This window comes from Mobula hypostoma, chromosome 7 (assembly GCF_963921235.1).
Source record: "Mobula hypostoma chromosome 7, sMobHyp1.1, whole genome shotgun sequence".
NCBI lineage: Eukaryota > Metazoa > Chordata > Chondrichthyes > Myliobatiformes > Myliobatidae > Mobula > Mobula hypostoma.
This window is the reverse complement of record NC_086103.1, coordinates 188,297,798-188,303,820: the sequence shown is the minus strand read 5'-3', so window position 1 is coordinate 188,303,820 and position 6,023 is coordinate 188,297,798.

The window sequence follows — 6,023 nt, the reverse complement described above, 5'->3', positions numbered from 1 at the left end:
CCTGAAAGCTGCTGGTTTTCACTGTGTCTCCTGTGAGATATAAATTCATTCATTCTCTCTCTCTTCCCCCCTCACCCTCCCTTCCTCCCTTCCTCCCTCACCATGATCTCCACACCCCCAACACACCATCTTCTCCAGAGGGCAGGATGCTCCTTTACATGTGAGTGAGTGTCCTTGCTGTTCGTACAGAGTGGTGGGTGCATGAAACTGACTGCCGGGGTGATACATTAGAGACATTTAAGAGACTCTAAGACAGGCACATGGATGAATGACAGAAAAATGGAGGGTTGTGTGGGAGGGAAGGGTCAGATTGATCTTAAAGTAGATTCAAAGGTCAGCACAACATTGTGAGCTGAGGGGCCTGTACTGTGCTGTAATTATAGCATCAGCCACCGGTGGACAATGAACTACCTCAGTATCTTTGCTGTCTTTTAATTTATTTTTATACAGTATATCTTGTTTATAATTTTCATTATGTATTGCAGTATACTGCTGCCACAAAACAAATTTTATGACATGCCAATGATATTAATTCTGACTCTGCTCCAGCAGTACTGTGCAAAAGTCTTAGGCACATAAACAGTGGTATGCAAAAGTTTGGGCACCTCAGTCAAAATTTCTGTTACTGTGAATAGCTAAGCGAGTAAAGGATGAACTGATTTCCAAAAGGCATAAAGTTAAAGATAACACATTTCTTTAATATTTTAAGCAAGAAAACTTTTTTATTTCCATCTTTTACGGTTTCAAAATAACAAAAAAGGAAAAGGGCCCAAAGCAAAAGTTTGCACACCCTGCATGGCAGTACTTCGTAACACCCCCTTTGGCAAGAATCACAGCTTGTAAATGCTTTTTGTAGCCAGCTAAGAGTCTTACAATTCTTGTTTGGGGGATTTCCGCCCATTCTTCCTTGCAAAAGGCTTCTAGTTCTGTGAGATTCTTGGGCCATCTTGCATGCACTGCTCGTTTGAGGTCTCTCCACAGATTCGTGCTTCACAGTAACAGAAATTTTTGACCGGGGTGCCCAAACTTTTGCATGCCACTGTATGTATATAACTGGGATGTTTAAGACTTTTACACAGTACTGTATTTGTCAACATCAGTAGAGAGTGAATCTTTAAATGTGGCAGGAGCAAAGATGAGGGTGGAGTGCAGCAAGGAGGTGTGGGACAGGTGGCAGAGAAGAATTGCCAGGGATGGGGGGTGGTGTGATAGATAGATATACTTTATTGATCCTGAGGGAAATTGGGTTTCGTTACAGCTGCACCAACCAAGAATAGAGCATAAATATAGCAATACAAAAACCACAAACAATCAAAGAACAAAATGCAAACTATGCCAGATGGAAATAAGTCCAGGACCAGCCTATTGGCTCAGGGTGTCTGACCCTCCACAGGAGGAGCTGCGAAGTTCGATGGCCACAGGCAGGAACAACCTCCCATGACGCCCAGTGTTGTATCACGGTGGAATACGGCCGGAGTCCAACAGCAAAAAGTTCAATATCCGAGCCTCAAACACGTTCCTCGATCGTAATATGACCAGGATTGCACCACCCGTTGTTAACCAGAACAGCAAGCCCCCAACTCCTTTACGCTTACCGCTGTCAGTGCATTTCCGGTCAGCCCGAACGTTCTGGAAGCCCTCCATGGAAAAGTTTTGGTTGGGTATGTCCTCGTGCAGCTCCGTTTCAGTAAAACACATAACACTGCACTCCCAAAATGTTCTCTGACTCCCGGCTAGCGCTGTCAACTCATCCATTTTATTACCCACCAAACTCCTCTTCTCCATAAGTCTCGGTTGTCTCGACCCGGTCCTCTTTCCTCGCCTTTGTGATCCCCCACTGCATCCTCTGTGTGTTTTCCTCCAGATTTCAGCAGGGGTGTCCGCCGCTCTGCTCGCTAAACCAGCCGGTATAAGTGTGGGTGCAGGTACTGTATACCCATCCCTGAGACACCAGGCAAGGTCATTTGATTTGATTCACAACAGTTGGTTTATTGATCATCACAGAATGTCCCTCTGGTGTATCCCTCTCCCTCTCTTCTCTCTTCCCCTTTTTCCCAACCATGATTCCCCTCTCCCTGCCCCCTTCCCACTCTTAGTCCACAATGGAGATCCAGACCAGAATCAAGTTTATCATTTTTCTTATTGCTTGGGGTGGGGTTTGAGGTACCCTAACTCTACGTACACGTACACACACACACACACACATATATATATGAGCACAGAAACAAACCCTTCAGCCCATCTAGTCCATTCCAAACTTATTCTGCCCAGTCTTATTGACTACACCCAGACCATAACCCTCCAAACCCCTCCCAGCCATATACCTATCCAAACTTCTCTTCAATGTTGAAATCAAACCCACAGCCACCACTTGTGCTGGCATCTCTTTCAACCCTCTGAGTAAAGAAATTCCCTCTCATGTTCCCTTTCACCCTCAACCCATAAGCTCTAGTCTCACCTGACCTCAGTGGGAAAAGCTTGCTTGCATTTACTTTATCTATGCCCCTTGTGATTTTGTATACGATTATCAAATCTCCTCTCATTCTCCTACATTCCAGGGAATGAAGTCCTCACCTCTCCAACCTCACCAACCTCTCCCTTCAACTCAAATCCCAGCAATATGCTTGTACATTTTCTCTGCTCCCTCCCTTACCCGGAGGTGTGACAGTGACATGCCTGTGTGCCTGCATGAGGATGTGGGATAATATGAGGAGTTGGGCACCTGTGCCCACTCAGTACGTCTGCGGTGCCTCAACAAGATGATGCCACTCGGACTTGGCCTCATCTCCAAACCCCTCACCACTGTGTTTCTCGGCCTTGTGTATGGCCAGTCAGACTGTAAGGGAAGAAGGCAAGGAGATGGGCTTCAGGGCAATAATGGATCAGCCATCATGGAATGGCCTAGTTCTTCTATGACTTGCAGTCTGAGACATTCCTCTGATTACCTGAAAAGCTTGACCCCGGCTGCAGATACCAGCAGTATAGTGCCGAAGCAGATCAAATCTCGATACTACGTTAATGATTGAAATCCTGCGACTCGAATGTCTCAGCACAGACTATCCATGCAACAGTACAAGTCCAGGCAGATACTTGTGTACGTGAGAAAGCACACTGTCTGCCACAAACATAGAGCAAAGCCAGCATGGTTTTCTGAAAGGAAAATCCTGCCTGACTAGCCTACTGCAATTCTTTGAGGAAATTACAAAGGAGATGCAGTAGGCCAGTGAGTTAAACATCTATAGTTGGGAAAATGCTTGAAGCTATCATTAAAGAAGATAAAGTGAGGCATCTGGAAAGAAATAGATCCATCAGGCAGATGCAACATGGATTCAGCAAAGGCAGGTCCTGTTTGACAAATTTACTGGAGTTAGAAACATAGAAAATAGGTGCAGGAGTAGGCCATTTGGCCCTTCAAGCCTGCACCGTCATTCAGTATGATCATGGCTGATCATCCAACTCAGAACCCTGTACCTGCTTTCTCTCCATACCCCCTGATCCCTTTAGCCACAAGGGCCATATCTAACTCCCTCTTAAATATAGCCAATGAACTGGCCTCAACTGTTTCCTGTGGCAGAGAATTCCACAGATTCACCACTCTCTGTCAAGAAGTTTTTCCTAATCTCGGTCCTAAAAGGCTTCCCCTTTATCCTCAGACTGTGTCCCCTCGTTCTGGACTTCCCCAACATCGGGAACAATCTTCCTGCATCTAGCCTGTCCAATCCCTTTAGAATTTTATACATTTCAATAAGATCGCCCCTCAATCTTCTAAATTCCAACCATATCTACGGCAAGGATATCTTTCCTCAGATTAGGGGACCAAAACTGCACACAATATTCCAGGTGTGGTCTCACCAAGGCCTTGTACAACTGCAGTAGTACCTCCCTGCTCCTGTACTCGAATCCTCTTGCTATGAATACCAGCATACTATTCGCCTTTTTCACCGCCTGCTGTACCTGCATGCCCATTTTCAATGACTGGTGTACAATGACACCCAGGTCTCGTTGCACCTCCCCTTTTCCTAATCAGCCACCATTCAGATAATAATCTGTTTTCCTGTTTTTGCCACCAAAGTGGATAACCTCACATTTATCCACATTAAATTGCAGCTGCCATGAATTTGCCCACTCACCTAACCTATCCAAGTCACCCTGCATCCTCTTAGCATCTTCCTCACAGCTAACACTACCGCCCAGCTTCGTGTCATCCGCAAACTTAGAGACGCTGCATTTAATTCCCTCGTCTAAGTCATTAATATATATTGCAAACAGCTGGGGTTCCAGCACTGAGCCTTGCTGTACCCCACTAGTCACTGCACGCCATTCTGAAAAGGTCCCGTTTATTCCCACTCTTTGCTTCCTGTCTGCCAACCAATTCTCTATCCACATCAATACCTTACCCCCAATACCGTGTGCTTTAAGTTTGCACACTAATCTCCTGAGGAGATTCTTTGAGGATATAATGAGTGCAGTGAATAGAAGGGAACATATAAATGTTATTTACTTGGATTTCCAGAAGGTGCCACATAAAAGACTTATTCATAAGATAAGGATGCATAGAGTTGGGGATGATGTATTAGCATGGATAGAGGATTGGTTAACTAATAGAAAGCAGAGAGTTTGGATACATGGGTGCTACTCTGGTTGGCAATCAGTGGTGAGTGGTGTGCCATAGGGGTTGGTGCTGGGCCTGTAACTGTTCAAAATATACATTAACAATCTGGAAGAGGGGACCGAGTGTAGTGTATCTAAATTTGAAGATGATACTAAATTGAGCAGAAAAATCAAATTATGAAGAAGAATTGGTGAGTCTGCAGAGAAATATAGATAGGTTAAGTAGTGGGCAAGGGTCTGGCAGATGGAGTACAACGTTGGTAAATGCGAGGTCATCCACTTTGGAAGGAAAAATGAAAGAGCAGGTTATTACTTAAATGGTAAAAATTGCAGCACACTGCTGTGCAGAGGGAATTAGGAGTGCTTGTGCAAGGTAGAGCAGTGGATGTAGTGTATATGGATTTCAGTAAGGCATTTGATAAGGTTCCTCATGTGAGGCTCATTCAGAAAGTAAGGAGGCATGGGATCCATGGGATCTCTTGCTTTGTGGATCCAGAACTGACTGGCCCACAGAAGGCAAAGTGTGGTTGTAGATGGGTCATAATCTGTAATAGTGCAACAAGTTCATCCACCTTATTTCTTACACTCCGTGCAATGAGATATAACACTTTTGAGTACTGTATTTGCTATCCTTTTTGATTCTCCATCCCTAATGCACAGATACTCACCCTGCTGGCTGCAACTTTGCCCTATCATTTGCCTGCCCTTCCTGACAATCTGACTGCACACTATCTTTGCTTTTTTACCATCTGTCCTATCCTAAGTCCTTTCACTCCAGTTCCCATGCCCCTGCCAAAATAGTTTAAACCCTCCCCAACAGCTCTAACAAATATGCCTGTGAGAATATTAGTCCCTTCAGGTTCAGGTGCAACCTGTTCCTTTTGTACCAGTCATACTGCCCCCAGAAGAGATCCCAATGATCCAAGAACCTGAAGCCTTGCCCCCTGCACCAGCTTCTCAGCCAAGTATTTATCTGCTAAATCGTCCTGTTTCTACCCTAACTGGTGCGTGGCACAGGTAGCAATCCAGAAATTACAACCCTGGAAGTCCTGTTTCTCACCTTTCTGCCCAGCTCTTTAAATTCTCTTTTCAGGACCTCGTTGCTTTTCCTTCCTATGTCATTAGTACCAATATGTACCAACACATCTGGTTTAGCATAATCAGGTTTGAGAGATCCGACATCCTGGTCAGTGTGAAAAGGTTGGGCAAAAGAGCCAGCTTCCGTGTGGTATGAGACTGTTCTGTATAGTATTGATACAGTGTGCAGTGATGGCCAAGTGACGCAGAAATAGAATGAAGAGTTCTCTGTTTTAATAAAAACTATACAGAACAACAGGAAAATACTGAACACCAGGCCACTGACTAAAACTTACAAGCTAAAATCCAACACCATCACTGCGGCTCAGATGCAG